A 20,995-nucleotide genomic window follows, 5' to 3' on the forward strand; every position below is an offset into this window, starting at 1 on the left:
AGCCTTCTGCTCTAGATGACATGCAATGTCTTTATTACTGGATTACTAGATACCAAATTAAGTCTAAACTCCAAAGCCTATGGTAGTGTTTGCATGAAATAAAATATCTTCCTTTGCAAGATAACTTCTGTAGACACAGAGAAACCGTTAGATTGCAAAAATTCCTCAGCAAAAAACACTTGGCAAGAAATCTCGCTGATAAAAGAAAATATTCTTCTTCAAACTATTCTAAAAATCCTGTGACCAGTAGAAAAGAAATGCAGCCAGCTGGGAAGAGGGAGAGGCCCATAGGGAAATGAGAACATGAATCTGACAGAATCCTTGCATGGTCCCAGTCCAATTTGCTTTGAAATTGCACTTTAAATTATTTCTGCAGAGCCAAAGTCAGATTACTGCCACTTTTTAGCATACCTGATGCTGACAACTGTCAGCATCTCATTGATTTTTGCAATAGTTTATGATTTATCTCTGGAAATGGGTGACTCAGTGCCAATCTCAGGCAATTTTTTTGAAAGAAAAAAAGGCAGCCACAAGGTCCAACCCTAATGGTCATCAGAAAATCTGAGAGTGTAACAAAAATGCCTTTTTACTACAGGCCCAGAAATCAGATGGTAAATATAGTAAATCTAACCTTTAATTCAGTCATGTGAGCTCAATCTCAGTATTTCTAGCTTCAGCATTACTTTGGGGATAGGCAATAATAAAGTCTCCTTGTCTTCTTTGACAAAAGGTGTAGCCCTTCTGTCCTTTTGGTTCTTCTCAGGGCAATTTCTCTTCCAAGCTGGCAGTGTATCCTTGGCCCATGGGGCATCTAATGCAAAAGCTATATTAAAAAGAATCTAGCAATTGCATAAGAGATACCCATTTGCCTTCTTCTGAATTGATTTCTTCTCTCTTCTTGCAGTTTCCTTCTTCTGGTAGTCAGGCAGTGCTGCTTACACACAAAGCCAGACCAGAATGAGTGGTCGTTCTGCTGTGGTGGGGAAGGTTGTCCTCATCTCATTACTTCTGTCCCTGCTCCTACCCTTTTCACCTGTACAGATCTTTGCTCCAGGGCAGTGTAACACTTCCCTTTTGGGAGTGTTTTGCATGCCTTTAAATCTTCTTCACAAAACAACTGATGATTTAGCTAATATTGGACACACCAGATTAAAATGAGGACTGGAAGAGACTGACATTTATGTTTACTGCAAACTGACAGCTATGATTCTGGATATTCATGTTTAACTTTATTGCTGCCTTTTTTTTTTTTTTTTTTTTTTGGTCAGTTTCACAAATTTGAATGACACATATTTACCAAAATTGGAATTTACCTGGCCAGGTAATGGCAGAATTAGTCATAAACTTACTGAGAGGAATGGATAAATTTCTGCCATGGGCACAGGCAGACCATGTACTGGCAGGTCAGGAATCAAACACCTTCAGGAATAAAAGCCTGCTCATTTTTTCCAGTAATGAATTGCAGTTTTCCCTCTATTTCTGGTGCACTTTCTGCCATGGAGATATTGAATGTAATTTTCCTTTCTGATAGTTGCATCAAATTATATTCATTAGCACTTTGTACAACTCAGTGTCTTTCAACATTTGAATTGAATCTCCTTTCCAAAATACTTTTTCTCCAGTTCTGGAGACTATTTCATCTTTCTGCTGTGTCAAATACTGTCTACAAGATTGTATGGAAGCTGCTTATTAGTTTCCTTAACACTTTCTATTATTGGAGGGCTTGCCTTTCCATTTGCAGGTATACCTGGAAAACTATAAGCTGAGCAGGTATTTGCTCTACTAGTGATGATGCAGGCCAATACTATAACTACAAGAAGAGTGACTGTCTCCTGATTACTTATAATTTTTGATAACAGAATGTAGAAAGCAAAGCCTTATCCCAGTATAACTTTTATTTTTATCATCTCTGAGCACATGTTCAAGCTTCCTCACTTTTTACACGCATTAGCTGATTCCTCTGAAGAAAGAAAAATGGTAAATTTCCTTGTTGGTGTGTGTGCATCATGCTGACTGCATCAGGAAAACCTCTGCTCCAGTGGGGAATATTCAAATCCTTTCTGGCAACATCATTCCCCTAACATCAAAACAGGAGTGTTTTGTTGCCTGAGAAATCTTGGATTACATCAATGAAAAATACAACAAATATGCAACATGGGAAGATGCTCTTCAAACAGATCTTTTGCAAGATCCTGTGTTCTAGGAAGTTTTATTCCCATGCTGTGGGACTGACCAATTAATCAATTTAATAGTAGAAGGCTCTGAGTACCAAACAAAAGCTGTTTAAGATAAGACTTTCAAAAGCACAAATATGCATTGAGGTAAATTTAAAAAGGAAAACATTTTATACCAAAATAAAACTTCTTAAAATTTCTCTGTGGTTTGTTTTTGTGGCTTGGGTTTTTTTGTTTAATTTTAAATAAAAGAATGTAATGAAAGACATAAGTGCACTAATTGTGAGTAATTAAAATGGAAACCTTCAAAGTCTGTTTGCCAAGCTGTACAGACATGGTAGAGAGATGGTGTTCATAGCATTCCTTCACTGAGGAATTCCCAGCAATGCAAGGGAAGGACACACAGCCACTTCCAAAGCTAAACCATGCCAGGGGATATAGCATGGTTATCTCTGTGTCAGGTCTGGTCATGCCTTGAATCTGACTTGCTTTATCCTGCTTTATGAATATAATTTAATACTTTTATACATACAGGTGTGTGTTTATGTGTGGGGTTTACATGCAAAAAGATGAAAGCAAACATATTGTTTAAACATGCTATTTAAAACTGCTTTGATGCAAAACAAAGAAAATTGAGGAGAGTTAGCATTCAAAGCACCATTTCACTGGTATTTACTGAGAAATCAGACCTAATACAGACAGCACAATGCATTCCTGCTAACTGTGGTTTTATTTGCTTACCAGCACAAATAAAATCGCGTTCACTTCTTCCAAAAGATATTCCTGGATAAAAGGTTGTGTCACAGCAGCAACACGAGGACAGGAGAGAACTCAGAATGACCAAAACCACAAATCAAAGCAGACAGTAATAAAACAAACAAACAAACAAACAAACAAAAGTAAACCCAGGAAAGACAGGAGGTGTTTTTCATCTGCGTGCTTATTATCGGCAAAGAATAGCCTGTCTCATTGGCACTTGAGCTGCTAGAAATCCCTACTGCAGTGGGAAGGTTATTCCGTACACAGGATGTCAAACTGACAGTGTGGTCTTGGTGCAAGGGCTCTGGCAATCATCAAAGCAACTGTGATGGATGGACTGTTGACTACAGATGACAGCAAGAAAATAGCAAGAAGGTATGGCAGAAAGCAACAATTGAGGGTTATAATGACAGAAGCTGCAAAGATGCCTCATTCCCATACATCATGAATAAACAGGAATGAGGCTGGTAGTTCCATGGAACGTGTTAATATTGAGTGCTTATGCAGTGTCTTAAACCTACGCACACCAACTTTGTGTAAATATATGCCAGCATAAATCAGATGAAGTTTGGAGTTCTGGATTAAAGAGTTTCGAGTGTGGATTTCATTTCCTGACAAAAAAACAGGCTTTGAGGGAAAGCAGATGTTTTCCATGAATGTTTCTCTTGCACTAGAAAGCTATTTTTCTAAAAAAAAAAGGAGACATCAGAAAGAATCTGCTCAGGACTCTTGCAAAAATAGACCAGGGGAAAATATTATCTTGCAGACGCATTTTCTGTAGTGCACAAGGAACAGCTTGTGTAAACACACGCATTTGCATAGAGGAGAAATGCAACAGAAGGAAATTATGCTGACATTCAAGTTCAATTATTTTTCTTTTTCCAAGATTTCCAACTATTACACATGTATTAATACTTATAACACCAGAATGAGAACACCTCTGGAGGTATTGTATCTGCATTATAATAATGGAGCTTTATTGGAGCTGTCGTACAATATTTTCAGAACTTTGAGTGAAGAGGAAGGTGAAGCCAGACAAATTTTCCTTACACCAGCACATTGTATTTTTCCTCCACTGCATTGCAGTATAACAACTGCTTTGCTTGGCAGAATGGCATTTCATTACCCAGACATATGGGAATTGATTTAAAAAATGGCTAAAGAATTAAACCATCCAATTAATAGCAATAGTTGAGCATTAATTCCCATTGACTGGCAACCCTGGATGTACAGACAGACTGGGGAATGAGAGGCTGGAGCAGTGCCATGGAAAGGGACCTGGGGGTCCTGGTCAATGGTGAGTTGAACATGAGTCAGCAGTGCCCTGGCAGCCAGGAGGGCCAACCCTGTCCTGGGGGGCATCAGGCACAGCATCACCAGCCAGGCAAGAGAGGGGGATTGTCCCTCTCTGCTCTGCACTGGGGTGGCCTCACCTCAAGTCATGGGTACAGTTTTGGGTGCCACAACATAAGAAAGGCATAAAGCTATTAGAGAGTGTCGGAGGGTAATGAGGATGGTGAAGGGCCTTGAGGGGAAGCCGTATGAGGAGCAGCTGAGGTCACTTGGTCTGTTCAGCCTGGAGAAGAGGAGACTGAGAACAGACCTCATTGCAGACCACAAGTTCCTCATGAGGGGAAGAGGAGGGGCAGGCACTGATCTCTTCTCTATGGTGACCAGTGACAGGACCCGAGGAAATGGCTTGAAGTTGTGTCAGGGGAGGTTTATGTTGGGTATTAAAAAAAGTTCTTCATCCAGAGGGTGTTTGGGCACTGGAACAGGCTCCCCAGGGAAGGCATCACAGGACCACACCTGACAGAGCTAAAGAAGCATTTGGACAACACTCCCAGGTGCGTGATGTGACTCTTTGGGATGGTGCTGTGCAGGGCCAGGATGATTCTTGAGGGTCCCTTCCAAATCAGCATATTCTGTGATTATGTGAAATTTTTCTAAGTAGTAGAAGTATGAACTGAATATAAATCCATGAAGACCATCTCCCTAAACTCATCATATGAAGAAGTTTCCGACCTACTCTTTTTGAGTGCTAACTCAGTATTTAGGCATTTTGTTCTACCTCTCAATAGGACATGACGTTTCTTTTCATGATGCAACATTCCTGCAGTAACTTCAGAAACAGTACAGGTCTCTGACAACCAGATTGCAGGAGTTTCCACTCTTCTGTGTACAGCTTTGAGCAGTAGGGTTCCATCTCAGGGAACTCTTAAAGGGAGTTGGCAGGCCGGTATTTCAGGTGTTTTGAAGGGTAGGGAAGAGGAAATTATTTCCCTAGCTACAAGTGAATTTTCTCCCTCTTTTCAAATGTATTTATGGGGCTGGGAAGGGGAAAGTAATGTTGAAAAAGAAAATAGATCTTTTTTAGGAATTGTAGGAAAGGGGTTGGACAAATATATTAACAGCAGAAAAATAATTTTCTGCACATCTGCCATGAATTTGCATAATGCTATCTTAACTACTGTTCAAATCAAAGCCAGTTCAAGTAAACAGAAAAGTCCCTGATTGAACTAATTACAAATTTCAGAGATGAGAAAGGCTAAGTAGGAAGTATTCGCAGGTTTACTTTGCAAGCGCACTGTAGTGTACACCATAGTGCAGTGAAAAATATTCTGTTCATGCACGGTTGTGTTATAATTGCCAAAATGGTTCAGTATCATTTCAGTTATTAAGGCAGTAATGAACCTTTAAATGCATGCTGAGTCCCAATGATGTTATAGATTTACTTGCAGGTTAAGGAGTGAAAACCTTTTGTATGTTTGCTATTCCCAGAATAGAAAGGTTAAGATTTTAAGTAAGAATTAAAATAATTTGACTTTAAAAATAAGGTATCTAGTCTAAGCTAACCTCTTCAGTGCCATATAAAATCAGTGGAAACAGATAGAAATTCCAGAGGCAATTCATAAGTAAATGAAACTCTAAGAGCAAGTAGAAGCAAACAGACCACCTAATCCTCTACTGTGTCTCCAGAACTGCTCAGCATAAGATGCCAAGTGGAAAGTACACAAACAGCTCCCCACAACACTCCCCTACAACCAGTGGGCTGGGGGGGGGGGTCCAAGGCCAGGAGCATCATCTCATCCCTCCCCTCCGATGACAACAGCCCAAGAGACAGGGTAGGGCTCAGCCTCCTCCAGTGCTTCTCTCTCACCACTGGCCATGGGATGAGCATGGCTGCCTGAAAGCCTCATTTGTAAATGATGCAGGCAGTTGTGATGATGTTTGCCCACACCTGGCACCTCCTCACCAGGCAGTGTCCACACAATTGAGGAGCTGCTTTACAAAATCAGGGCAGCTACTCGTTCTACTGAGGCAATAGAGCTGCGCCACAGGAACTTCCACTGCGTGGCCTGCAGGATGGTCACCATACCCACCATCCATCCTGCATCCAAAACAAGAAACCATCCCAAAAGGCCATTAATCCCTGAACTCAGCACAGCAGGTGCTCGAGCTGGTTAATGCCTAGCTAGCACAAGAAGTTGCTGAGCAGAGCTCTGCTGCAGCTGCAGATCTGCTCCCCAGTATGTGATCACTGAATTGTCATATTATTTAGAAGTCCTTGACCAGCAAGATGTATCTTTAATTTCAGCATGATTAAAGTGCTATTTTTCTCTTGTACCTCTTGTACAAATGAACTTGGTCTGCAGAAAAAACGTCTATCATGTTATATATCTGTATGCATGTATAAAAATCTTACCAGATGTCTGGGAATCAATAGGAAGGTGCTGGATTCCACTGGAAGTATCCAGACACCTGAGTCTTCTTGTGGGATCTCAGTCTTCTATTCACAGATGGCTGTTGTGAACTGACTTAAGAGATAACTTTATAATTAATTCTGCTTTATTCTGACAGAAAGCTGAAGTCTTTTAGCAAATCATATGGGGTAAATAACAAGCAGAACAGTTGGTTTGTTATTAAAATTAAAAATTTCATCAGCCTTCAAATTGCAGTTATTTTTAAAGGTATTTCTTAATATGGCTCTCTGCTGTATGAGTCATGACCTGATCCTGGTATCTTGGCAACTGCATTAGTTACTTCATATCTAGCAGCTCACACTGCTTGAGGAGATTGCACCGATTTTCTCTCTATATCCAGTCTCATTTTCTAGCACCATTCTGATTGCCACACATGTGGCGTCTGTTGCTCCCATCATTGAACCTAGCAATTGCAAGGACTTTATTCCTTGTTGCTGGTGCTCTGAGTTTTGGAGGAAAACTACCATGAAACAAGGATTTTCTCTGTCAAGAAACACATCCATCTGTTCGAGGCACTGGGAGAAGAGGATGAATAAGTACAGTAATGCTCCCAGTTTGTGATTCAGGAGGAGTGGAAGTTTAAAAAGACCAAATGAATGAAAGGAGGAAAAAGGAAAGAAAAGCTTCCCCCCCCCCCCCCCCAATACCAGGCAAAGCATCACCTGTCTCCAAATCACTCTTAAAACACTTTTCATACTATCACTGGGAGAAAGAATTATTTGTCAAGTACAGGTCTGAAAAATCTCAGATCCACTTGTTTCTCTTCTAAATGATGAAGGCTGTAGAATAGAGATTAACTGCCTGCAGCTAGGAATCAGGCTGGAAGGAAAAGAAGCAGGAAAAAATTAAGAAAAGCTTTATGTTTTATGAAACATGCAAGGTTAAACCTGCTATTAATTTTCATGTGCAAATGGCAGTTCTACAATTAGTATTCAATCAAATCTGAGGAATGGGCTCAAGGGTATTGACTTTATGATCTTATCTACTAATTAGCTCATTCTATATATGAAATAGAAATACTTTCTTATTAAAATCAATGTTATATCTACTAATATTGGATTTGATCTAATGTTAGAGAAAATCTAATTATTACCTAAATAATAATAATGTAATCTCCTGGAAGAAAGTTAGAAGGATGATTAAATAGTGTCATATCCACTCTGGAGATAATATGACTAAAGCAGACATGGAGAAGGAAAAAAAGAAAAACCCTCTACCCACAATACACCTGGACACAGTGCAGTGAACATCTTCCCCCTTCTCTGACACTAAATGCTAAGATATGTTTACTTTTTTAAAGAACTGAGTCCACACTGCTGATGTCTATACTGACAAATGAGGCTGTGCCAAAGGTCCTGGGAATGATAACTCATTCATTTATAGTGGTAAACTCTTAAAACAAATCTCTGGCATGATTTTGCCCAAACCCAGTTAGCTGCCTTCTTAATATTTCCCAGGCAAAATGCAAAAGTTAGCACGGCCAAGCAGACTTCCCATGGGCAATCTGCACATGGCTAACCTGTCCTGGGACTGACAAGTGCAGGTGACAGCATAGCAGTTAGCCTCAGTACTGGAGAATAATCCTGAACATATTTACTTTACCTGTGTGGTCACAGACTCCTCAGGGAAACGTGACATTCTCTAGAAATAACACAAATGATAACTCCAATTGATAGCATAAAGCAAGTTTAGGATCCTCTCACTCATTGCAGAAGCTACAGGCACATGAGAGTGACAGAAAGGACCTACTTGTACTGGATCCAAACTAAATATCTTGTTGAAAGTGGATGCCCATTTCTAAATGGCTTTCTTTGTAATACTGCCAGTTTACAGCAACACAGAAACTGCTGTCAAAGAGCAATTTGCTTTTTTTTTCCCCCCCATCCAGAATTCTTGTTAGCTTTTGAGTCAGACAGTAAAGATGGTATTTTTCTGTTGTCAAATACAATCCATTCTAAGTCTAGACCTGAATTTATTTTGTGACATGAAGAAAATTTATTAATTTTCCCTTTATCTCCACTTCTGGAAATATATCTTTTCTTAAATTAAACTGTCTGAAATTTGCTAGCGCCATTTGATTTATTCCCCTGGGAAGAGAAGAGGCATCCTGATACATTTTTAGATGTGACCACCACTGGAAGTGTTCAGTGCATAAAAAACACATGCAGAATGTGTAGAGAAGAGTAATAGGAATGTTGTGACTGGTGTGAATGGGGAATGTATGGAAATGTCTGATCATGTTTTGAAGACACCCAGAGATCAGCAGCTCATCCAATCCTAGCATGCAGCAAAGAGCAACTTCACAGGTCACCCAGCTGGAAAAGGACTGTGAGTAAATCCTGACAACTCACAGAGTGGGCTGAAGGGGAGACACAGAGGACCATCAGGCCCAAAGAAGTACAGAAAGGCACATGCAGAAGTCAGCACATGGCTCCCAAACCAGGAGACAAGGTGAGGACCTCTCCTACAAAGACAAGCTGAGGGAGCTGTGCTCAGCCCAGAGAAGAGAAGGCTTTGGGGAGACCTCATTGCAGCCTTACAGTACCTAAAGGGGCTTATAAAAAGGAGAAGAGGGACTTTTTGTGTGGGCAGACAGTGACAGGACAAGGGGCAATGGTTTCAAACTGAAAGAGGGCAGATTTAGGTTAGATGTTAGGAAGAAACTCTTTACAGTGAGGGTGCTGAAGCGCTGGAATAGGTTGCTGAGAGAAGTTGTCAGTGCCCCATCCCTGGAGCGCATCCCCCCTGCGTGGGACATTCAGAGTGATAGTGTTGGCTGAATACCTGCCTGCCCATGGGAAGTGGTGAACAAATTCCTTGTTTTGCTTTTGCTTTATCTATTAAATTGTCTTTGTCTCAACCTATGAGATTTTTCACTTTACCCTTCTGTTTCTCTCCCCCATCCCACTGTGAGGGGAGTGGGCAAGAGGCTGCATGGTATTTAATTGCCCTCTGGGCTTAAACCATGACAGTGAGACAAAGACCATCAGTTATAAGAGCGAAGCTTATTATTAGCAATGCCAGTAGCAACAACAAAATCCAATAAAATAAATAAGATGGAGATTAAAGAGCAAGCTATTATTACAGAAAAAATAGAAGTAAAATACATCCCATTTTCGTTCAGTTCTGTTATCTATTTTAGAACTTGTATTTCCAATTCAACAAAGTAGAAAATAAATTCAGCACTATACAGGGAAACAAATATAGAAAAAAATATAATCAGAATTATAGTAAGAAACTGGAGAGGGGACTGGAGACTTCAAAAATGAGTCAAGAAAAAATCATATACTGAAGCGTGTGAACGTATGCTTACATACATTAACCGGCTGAGTGTGGGTGGTGGGTATGCCCACTGTAAACATGCATGGATAAACAACATGCAAAGCAAAATAGGTTAAATCAGCACAAGACATCTTAGCAGACAGAATAGGCACTTATTGTAAAAGGCTTGTATAGGAATAACTCATAAAAAATCCTATCCAGAAAGATTGAGATGGAGAGAAAAAAAGTATTATTAGAAAGAAATACTAGTAGCAATATTCAAGTTTTTATCAAATATTAATGCAGCATTTCATACATGAGGACCTGTTAATATTAAAGCATAGTATTGAAATTACTAACATTTTTCCTTCTGATTTGTTTTAGGAAAATAATTTTTCTTTTTTTTTCTTTCCCTAAAATTTATTTACAAATCAGATATCACATCTGTCATTTTCTTGTCCAAATTATTTTTACAATTCTTATTTAAAATTGATGATTTGGGCTAGCGTCTTAACTAGAACCACTCCTCACCTAAGGTTTCAGTGAAGTGGCAAGAGAATTCATTCTGAACATGAGCTCTGCAGAGTTCATTTCAATTTATTATTCATTTAAAGTGAACTAATCTAAATTAAAATCTCCTTGAATCAATACCTCATTTTTATCAGAACATTCTGACTATATCACACAAATCATTCAACGGCTCCTGTATCTGGCAAAGCTAAAATGGCTTTCTGGTGAAGATGGGCTTTTTTCCACCAAATGGACTTACACACAAATGCCACATGCCCAAGCTGTTTATCTCTCACAACATTTGCTCTTTTTATGCTCATCAGCCAGCATGCTCTTACCATTTATCTTTGCATTATTCAGGATTATTCAAGTAAAATACCAGTAAAATACTAATGATGTGCAGGAATTTATACTTGGCATGGAAAATAATTAATTTTTCACCCCTTCAACTTCCTGTTTTAGTTAGCAAAATGAACAGCCAGTTTGTGTTGTTTGTAATCAGAATAATTTTATTCATGTTGTGACAGATTCTAATGTTTTTGTTGTGGGTATAGAATGAGAGAACATTCTGAACAGATTTTGTTCTAATATTGCATCTTTATATGAAGGTATTGGCAGTTACAAAGTAAGGTGTGGGGGGTTGTTCTTCTGACAAAGGCCATAAAAAACTCTTTGGAGGCTTATTTGTGTCTTGTTCTCTTTATTATTCTTTTATGTTTTGCTTGTATTACATAGCCTACAGTCAGTTCATAAAGTACAATAAAAACCCCATTTTATACACACACAAATTGGCATGGCTGTATAAAATAGTTGCTGCAGATACTTTATGTCTTGAATTCTGAATTCTCTATGCATTTCCTTCCGGATTTTTTCTTTTTATTTCTTGGCCTTCTCAGCTCTGCTCATGATTTTTCAAGTGTAAGACATGAGAAAAAAATGCCCTCATTCAGCAAAACACTTCAGGATGTAGGTACCTTTCATCATATGAATTGGTCCCTTGAAGTCCTTTGGACTTACATGCTAAACTATTTTACTGGATTTTGTGTTGGTGCTATGGAAAACAGAGTCCTCTGTGCACCAGCAACAGTCGTGAGCATATGCTTAATCTAAGACAAGGGGAGTTCTACTCTATTCCCTAAAACCAAGCACATACTTGGAGAGCCCAGAGGAACGAGCGACTGATGCTACAGCTGCATCGCTGCAATGAAAGTGTCTTCCCGTGCCTGGGCATGCCTTAGTGGGATCTTGATGGGTTGGGGAAAAGCCAGGCACATCCTCCCATCTCATACGCCCCAGGTGTCTTCTGACTGATTAGAGGGCAAGAAACCTATCTCATATCAGAAGATAAACGTGGTCACAGCACAGAGTACTAGTCATGTTGCTGTCAGATTACTTGTGTTAGAACCAAAAAGAAACTGTGACACATGGCATCAGAGGCATGAGATTACACAAGGATTCACAGGGTTTGGCTACAAAATGCATGAGAATGAGGGGATCCCCATATGCAAGAACATTCAAGGCCTCATTTTCTAAAATGCCCATGTGTAGCCCTGCATCAGGGTTCCTTGCAGAATCACCACTATATTTGTGCTTGTGCCTTTAGATCTGAGAAAACAGTGTACTATAAATAGATGTGTGATTATGTGGTCACATTTTTAAAAATAATTTTTAAATAAATTAAAATAAATCATCTAAAGATTTGATAATGTACCATTCATGTCCATGAAACTGTCTTCACTTAGAAAAGCTATTGCACAATTTATCCTTTAAAGTACCATGTACAAAGTCTACTCTTTTAGATCAATTGCCTCAGTTTTGAGCTCTTCCCTTTAACTAGAGGAATGGACTGTATAAACCATGCCATGGTGTTGGAGTGTATACAAGTCTTTAACTATATTCTGTGGTTCACTTGTTCTCTTTCTTTCTCAAGAGCACGTGGGTATGCTGTAAGAGAGAGACTACGCACAGCTTCGTGGAGCTTGTTTTGAAAGAAAACATCAATCTCTTGAACTGACAGGTTTTATAAGAACAAATCTGGATTTTCCAACACCTTCCAACTTTACAACTGTTCTTCCATACTGCCAACCTTGTCTACCCCCTCTAGCAGAGAAAATCTATTAGAGCCCAAAACAGAAGCATTTCCACCAGGTTTCTAAATTGCAGTTCCTCCATGTAATTGCTGTTGCTGTAACAACTTTAAAAATGTAACACGTCGCAACACTTAGCCAACAATCAAGCTATATTTAAAATTTGAGAGGACAAGAATAATGAGATGTATGATAAACACCTTGTGGTCCATGGGTATAAATCAGAAGCAAACCTGGTAGATCTGTTCTATCTCCAACTACTGCTATGTTGTAACTAGGAGATTAAAATAAAGTGAAATTAGCACACCTCTGACACAGACCTTTTTTGACAGAGCCTGGAAAGGACCACACTGTGGACTCCACTCTGCTTGCCTCTGCCTTGGCATTAAACTCAAGAGGTCAAATTAATTCAGATATGATAACATTAATATAGAAATAGTGAACAAGTTTATATGAAGAGACCCCATAGTTCTAAATCAAGTTATGCTTGTTTTTTCACCTTCTGATTGAAATTCCTAATGCTTAAATTCCTACTTCCTAAACATTTCAATAAAAACACACAAAAAAGAAAAAATAAGATTCTGAAATTTCTGGTGAATTAAGAAAAGGTGAAGAGATGCCACGACACTGCCTTTTTGAGAGTAAGGGAAGGGAGCCAGACAAACATCAGATCTTTAGTAGATAAATGTACTTGAAATTGGCTCTGCAGAAGAATAGGGAATATAGCACATCACGCAAATTGTCACCAAGAACCAAATTCATAGGCATATAGGTGTCTATTTTAAACTATTGATGCCACGAAGATTTTTTGCCTTTTCTTTTATACCCCTGTTATACCTTTTTACTTCTGTATTCTTAGTGCTTTTTTGCCTACATTCTTGGACTTGTTTGTTTAGCTAGGAGACTAAACATTTTAGAAGCTTCGTAGGAAGGGCTTAGTGTGCCCCAGACCCCAAGGTCCTCTCCAGAACACATTCTGTAAACTAAGACAGAACCATCCAGGGGAAGGTTCCTTGGGGAGGGGGGCTCATTCGAGCCTCTCATTGGGGACTTTTGATAGATATGCTAATTAGTAAAACCTATAATGTTATACCCGATCTTGTGTGGGGTGTGCATTGCAGTGTGCATTTTGGTGCATTCAACCTGGACATAGTGCACCTAAGGATCCTTAAAATAAATACCAAGGTAACATCCCTTTTCCCCTTCCAACCGTGTTTGACTCTTAATTTTAAGACCAGGAAAAGGCATCACTGTAAAATAAAAATTCTGGTATAGGCAGACATCAGATTCAGGCTCTTACAGAGAATTTACTCTTCTGAGAAAGAAGCCTGCCTTAGATTTCCTTCCACATAAAGTTGCATAAAACAGAATTAAACTTGCTGAGAAATGTAGAAGTGTAATCTTTCATAACACGTAAACCTTTGTCTGCAGCATTACAACTAAATCCTCTGAACAGCAGATGATGGAATGGACTGCAGTTTCTTTCTGTGACATGACACACATATTTACCTTTTTTTTGTAAGTCCTTCTCAAAGCCTCTTGGATGATCTGATACAAAAAAGTAATGTATACCAAAGCAATGCATTAAGGAAAGCTTCTCTACAGCATGGGTAATCTGCACACAGGCTGGGAAGCATCTTGATTAATTTCAGAGGACAACTTTCAAAGGAAAGGCACTGTAGGTTATTGGAAAGGTAAGTTTAAAAGTGTTTCAGGTCCTTTTCATTTAAATGAAGTATGTCTTTCCTCTTTGGGAACAGAAAAGTTTGAAGATCTCTCTCTCTCTGTGGAAACCACCTTCACTCTCCTTTCAAAATGTAGTATTAAAAGCTGTCACACAGTGGGAAGAAAAGTGCTTTACAAAGTAAGAAACTGTTTCTCCCTCATCTGGCCTGGGGTAATAAGAAATGTCAATATACATGTAACTGCCAGCTGAACCTTGAAAGGCTGGGAGCACTGGTTTGGCAGCAGAATTACTCTAGCTCAAAGAGGCAAATATGTTGTGGTCTTATTGCTTTAGGCAGACCTATTTATCAGTGTTAATGATAGGATCACACAGAGAAACTGGGCAGGCATTCAAGAATCAGAAAGACATTAACCATATCATCTAGTGTGAAACAGTGGCTTCTAAGGAGCAGTAGATAGGGATCAGTTGTCCTCACTAAATCTGAGACCCTTCTTATTCCCAGCTGACCACTAAATACTTTGCCAGGTCTGTTCACAAATAGTATTACTTACTCTCTTTAAATCAACAGAGAGAACAATAGGTGTTACTGTTGGGGTTTTGGGTTTTATCCTACTGATGTTAGAGCAAAGTTCTGAAATAGAACACTTGACATTTCTGCTTGGTCTGGGAGCAAAACCAGAGAGCAACCCAAAACCTAGGATCTGAGCCAACCTTGAGTATGAGACTTCATCTGCATCAAGAATGGAGCAAAGTCATCACATGCATGAGGGATGGGGGCTGAAGGTAATCCTTAAACTCGCATTTTGGATGCCAAAGCTTAAAAGCATTCCCTTGAGAGTTTTCAGCTCTCTTCTCAAAAGGAAAAAGGACTAAAGGTGTAAACATTCTGAAATCTCAGGCAAGCCTAAAACTGGTAATACCCTTTGACAACTTGAAATTACACCTCCTGCATCAAGATGACACCAGAGAGCCAAGCCACCTGCCAGTTCCTCCATTCCAGCCAGGAACCTCAGACCCTGCCAGGGGCTCATACTCTTGCCACTCTTGCTCTTTTGCCAATGGTGGCCCAGCCACGCCAGCAGATCTGTCCTATGCAGGACAAAGACACAATGACAGTTCAGATGTGTGGTTCGTGGTTGTTCTTCCTTCCAGTCAAAATATTTAAACCCATCTTCAGTGGATTTCACCCCCAGATCAAGAACGAATAAACAGCCTGTAATTTTTTCTGACACCAAATGTTATAGCAGAGAGTTTCAGTTTTTCTGTCACTGCTCTAGCTATGTCACCACTGTTGATGCTTTTTACAGTGCTATTTTTATATGGTTGTAGGCAAGGCATGTATTTTAGCTGGATGAATCCTGTTGATAGTCTAAAGTTTTATACTCTCTGCCTTCACCCAGTATTCAGCACACAACACAAATCAGCCTCCCAAGTAATTGCATCCAGACTTTATTTCTTACACAAAGTGTCATGACTAAAGAACCACATTGCCATTTATTTGATATTCACTCACTGCTTTGTTATTGACAATTTACCTCACAGATTATTTGGGACTGTAGCAAATGATACCAAACATCCACTTCTGTGTTTATGTAAGTGAAATTGCTCAGGGACTGAGAGTAGGATTTTAAATGGCTGAAATGCTTAAGGAATTAAAAATTACAGAGGACATATAAAAATATATTGTTTGTCCTTGAGATAGAGACAAGATGTCCAAGTGACTGACTCAATATACACCTTTTCTGTCACTTTCCTAAAGTAAGATTTAAGTGGGATTGACATCAATATAAATCTGACCCTGTTTCTCAGGTCTTATGGGATTTAGAGGATGTGTGTAGAGAATGAATGTGATGCTCAGGTGATTCTGTCTATGACTCTGCATAGAAGACACCCTATTTTCAGCCCAGAGGTGGTAGATGTGGAATTATTCTCCTCAGACAAAGATGGGAATGTAGTAAACATGTCTAGACCAAGTGACCTGAGCAAGGGCTTCCTCCTGTCATGTTTTATATGAACACTTGATATCCAGCTATTACCTGAGAAGGATACTCCAAGGCATTGGAGTGCCTTCTCCTTGGGTCTTCAGGGGGTTTGTGCATGAACTGAGCCCCTCATCACACTGCACTGATAGCTTCAAGTGTAGAAATGTCTTGAAGAAAACTTAGAGCTCCCTAAGAGAACTACCAATGACATATCAGTGCCCTGATGGTATATGGTTGCAGAGTTGGAGCTCTGAAGGTATTGACACTTCTGTCAGCTGTCAGGTGGGAATTTTGTGTCTAGTTATTTTGCAGCTGAATTGTCTGTTACAGTTTCCTCATAACAAATCTTCCAGACCAACAGTTTCTCCTTTTTTATGGGAAGGACTCAGGAAATGGCTGTACCCATAATTCTCCACCTTTTATTATTTCCCGTGTTGTCACCCAAAGTAATGATGAAAAAGGCAGCTACAATTTATGGTATGCCGAAGGCCCATCTGTGGGAAGCTAATTGTTTTTCCTTAGCCACTTCAATATTTATTTTCTTTTTCATCATCTCTGTAACTGCATTTGAACCAGAGGCCATGGCAATCATGGCAACCACCCACACTGACAGCACATGCTTTTATTTTTCTTGGCAAGAATTATTTATCCAACTTGTCAAGTTGCTGATGACATTGGAAGAGCATCTGTTTCACACTGTCTGCATCACTTAATGCAGAAAGACACAGTTCTCTGGCCCATTTTATTGATTCTTGTGACATTTCCCTCTATTAAAGTTTTCTATTCTTGGCATCTTATATTTTTCTTGGCCTTGGCTTGTTAACTGTATCCTCGTTCATTTTATTACCTTATTTGCTGCTGCTAAGTAACAATTTCATACCAGTCTCCAAATCCTTCCATTGTTCCTTGTGCTGCCTTGGAGCTCTTGCAATCTACACATACTCCCCAGAGCAACGCTTTACTTGATCTGCAATAAGTCTCTGATAAAACACAGAATCACTTGGAAAATACTTGAAAAATTACTACTGTGCAGTAGGTAAAAGACTCACAACAGGAGATAGTGAGCCAGCTGTACCTGGTGCTGCTCTGCTGAAAAGTGTGACTCGGGAACAGCACTGTAATGACCACCTTGTGTTCCAGAGGTTCCCAGGAGAACAAGATTATGGTTTAGACACTGAAGTCCTCTTGTCACAGAGGTTGTTTAGTTCAGATGATAGTGCTGCATACATTGATTCTCTCCTCAATTTAAATCTTTTGGGATGTATATTTCTAATCTTCTCTCTATCTTACCTGAAAGACAGTTTCAGAGAAGTGTAGGCAGTTGGGCTCCATGGTGGGCCACATCAGTGGTGGCTCCTCTTGTTTCTGGTTTTTTTCCCCAATGAGTTCACCTTCTTTGAGGAGAGAGCCTGCTTCAAATCCTTCCCAACAGAAGAAAAAGTGGGAAGAGGAATCTCCCCCTTTCCAGAAAAGTATCTCAGCACTGCTGCTGCAGAAGGGCATTGTTCCTTCCTCTAGTGAATTGTTTCTCTCTGTAACAAGCACATCAAAACATTTACACAGATGAGTGAATGAATCCAGTTATCAAGGTGCTCGCTGTGAAGGTGGTGAGGAAGTATTCCAGGGCTTGGTGTGTAATATAAGAAAAACAGCAACCTGACTGCAATGCATTTCCTGGAACATTTCACTGAAAAAAATGGCCATCTTACTGAATTTGACATATTTCATTGAGTATCACCTTCTGGACCAGAAGTCTTGTATTTAAGCTGTCTCCAGCACCCTTTGGAGTACTTGCAATGTTTGTAGGTCCTGGATTTGGAATCCTTACTCATGTTGTCTGATGTAACCTCTAAGGCAGAAACACATTTCCTGAATTCCTGCTGGATCCATTGCATGCCTGGATAGTCCCACTGGGTTAGCACGTTTGCTTGTACTGACACACAGAGTTGTTTGCAAATATAAAGACACTGCAGATGAAATTCTGTGGTTAGACCCAAACTGAGTTACCCCAGACATATAGATGTCAATTTGTCTTTCAAACCATAATATGAAACATTTGCTTTTGGTGTTTTAAACTAATTCCTTTCCCTCCTAATGGGACCATATGCCTTAGATTGCCTCAAGATAAATGTGTTTTTATTCTCTGGAAAATTGCTAGCAGATTAAAAATACATTATTTTAGAAATATTAAACAACAGCTGACTAAAGGGTAAAAATTCTTGTTGAGCTCCATTGTTCTTAGGGACCAATGTTATATAATGACTTGACCTCAGCTCTGGTTCATGTGAGTCCCTTGTAAGGTTCAGTGCAGTATTCAGTATGTGCCTAGAGCATTTGACACTGAAGCTTAATCTACCACACTGTAAACCACATACATGTGTGATTCTTGGTCAATTAATGAAATTTTTGTTTGGTTGAAGATAATTGGAGTGTCCTTGGACTTGCTAAAGAGACTAGCCCTATTAAATATCAGTCAGAAGTGAGGTGTACCACTCATTAGTCAATATAATTTGGTAGATTTCTGTGATTAAAGTTTAACAGTCTCCTGAGCAAATTCCACCATGAGGAGTGACTCTATTCCAACCCCCTTAGGACATGTCTATGCAGGAAGGAGCAAACTGGACCAAACTCCCTCTGCTAACACTCTGAAATGGCCAGATATAATGTAGCTTGGGTCCAAAAGCAGCATTACAGTGGCACTGTGCCCAAGCTAGTAAGTCCTGCTGACAAGATTAGGACCAGACACAGATGTAGGCTGGTGCTGTGCCAGCACTTTCCTCTCATGGGCCCACAGCTATCTCCTCTCCAGGGTGTTTCCTCTTTGCTCCCACATTTTGGTAATCATGGGTGCCGTGGGCTGCACATGGCTCAAACAATTTAGCAAGGAGCATGGTCTCATTCCCTGGACTCTGGCTCATACTGCATCCAGGCTGCTCTGCAGCTGTATCTGCAAGATCAAATTTCCTGCATGTACACTGTGTCACATCACACCCTGCCCTGTGTGTGGATGTTCTCTGTAAAGCCACATGGTGCATGCAGGCTGCCCAGTCATGTTTCATACTGGCCTGGTTGCACCAGCATGCAGGCAGTCCTCCCTCCATCCCTCCCAGATTTCAGGTCCTTCACTGCCTGGAAGAATCCTACACCAGGTTGCCTCCACTGATGGACAATGTACACAGCCCATCTCCAAGACCAAACCTCCCCACTGCCCAAAATACTAACTAAGTCCATTGCCACTGGAGAGCAGGAGCCAGGTGGAGAAGACATTACATGGCCTTTTTGTCTCTATATAGCACAAATATAACACTCAAATTCATGAATACACATATTTCAAACAGGATCTGTCTTTAGTGGGACGGAAAACATTTTCCTTTCAGAGCCCAACATCCGTGATGCCTCAGGCTTTGCATCTCTCTTGCTGCCAACAGCACAACCTTTCATTCCCACATGCTACAGTGCTAGGCTAAAGGGAAAACAGCCAGGACCCCCACAGAGCTGCCCCAGTCCTGAGCCAGCTCATTGTCTCATTGAAGCTGCTCTTGCCACCCGCTTTTTGCTGCCTTCCCCTCTGCTGCACCCCCAGAGCCAGCCTGCCTTCCCATCCTGGCATCCACAGTGGTTCCCTGCACAGGGACTTTTTTCTGAAAAGGACTGGCCAGGGAGGTACAGCCTTGCAGTGCAGGTAGCCTAATGAGATGTCTAGAATTGCCTTCTCCAGATGCCTGCACGAGAGAGCTCCTCCATCAGGAGTTTCTGTACAGCCTCAGGTACAGGTATTCTCATGACAGTATTCCCTGAGACTTGCTGAAATATTGCAAAGCTGAACATGTGGAGGCAAGAAAACCCCAGCTGTCTGAACCCTTACTTGATTTCCCCCTTCCAGTGCCCAACTGTACATACCCCTCCTCACTCTCCCTAAAAAATACAGTCCTGTCTCTCCAGGAGTTTGAGTACTTTTATGGTCATGCAAGTGCTGTTCCTTGGGGACAGACTATGGGGGCTGTTGCTTGCCCATGGCCTGTGTGCTTCACCTCACACATCAACAGGTTTAGGTTCTTGACAGGAGTAAAGTATAAGCTCTGATTCTGGGCTGTCCCCTCCTTCTTTAAGGCTCTTAAAGGTGAGATTATACCCCTGTGGGACACTCTATCATGAGGCCACAAAGTTTAAGACAGAAAATCAAGGTTTGGGATGAGGGGTTTCTGGGGTACACACGAAGTCCCAGGTGTCGTGCCTGGAGCTACCCTCAGTGCCTGGTGTTTGAACAGGGTAGTTGATTCTCAGGACTGCCCTGACAAAGCAATGTAAACTGTCATTCTCGCAATTTCTAGTAAGAAAAGAGTCAGCCTTGACTAGTGCTAGCTTCAATAAATTTAGGTTGAAAGATGTAGATTGCAATGAGCTAGTCCATGAAATCCTTTCTGTTTGTAGCAAATTCATATAACTCTTTGGACTTCTGTGACCACAGATAATTTTATTTTCTTATTATGGCTGTAGAATTTATTAGTTAACAGATATCCAAGGAATTGTTTGAGAACAAGATACAATGTCAGGGATTCAGCAAGACCATTCTCCACACGTTATGTGGTGAAACCAACAACTAGAGGGATGGAGGCTGGGAGGGAACCAGAAGGGACTGAAAAATGCATTTTTAAGAAGCTGATTTGATCGTTTTGTTAGATGACACAGACTTTCCCCTTAGAATATGAAGTAACAGAGCTTTCTGAGGTCAGAAAATGACCTGGCACCATGAACTTATTAGCAGGAGGCA

The sequence above is a fragment of the Coloeus monedula genome (genome assembly GCF_965178545.1).
Source record: "Coloeus monedula genome assembly, chromosome: 1".
NCBI classification, from domain to species: Eukaryota; Metazoa; Chordata; class Aves; order Passeriformes; family Corvidae; genus Coloeus; species Coloeus monedula.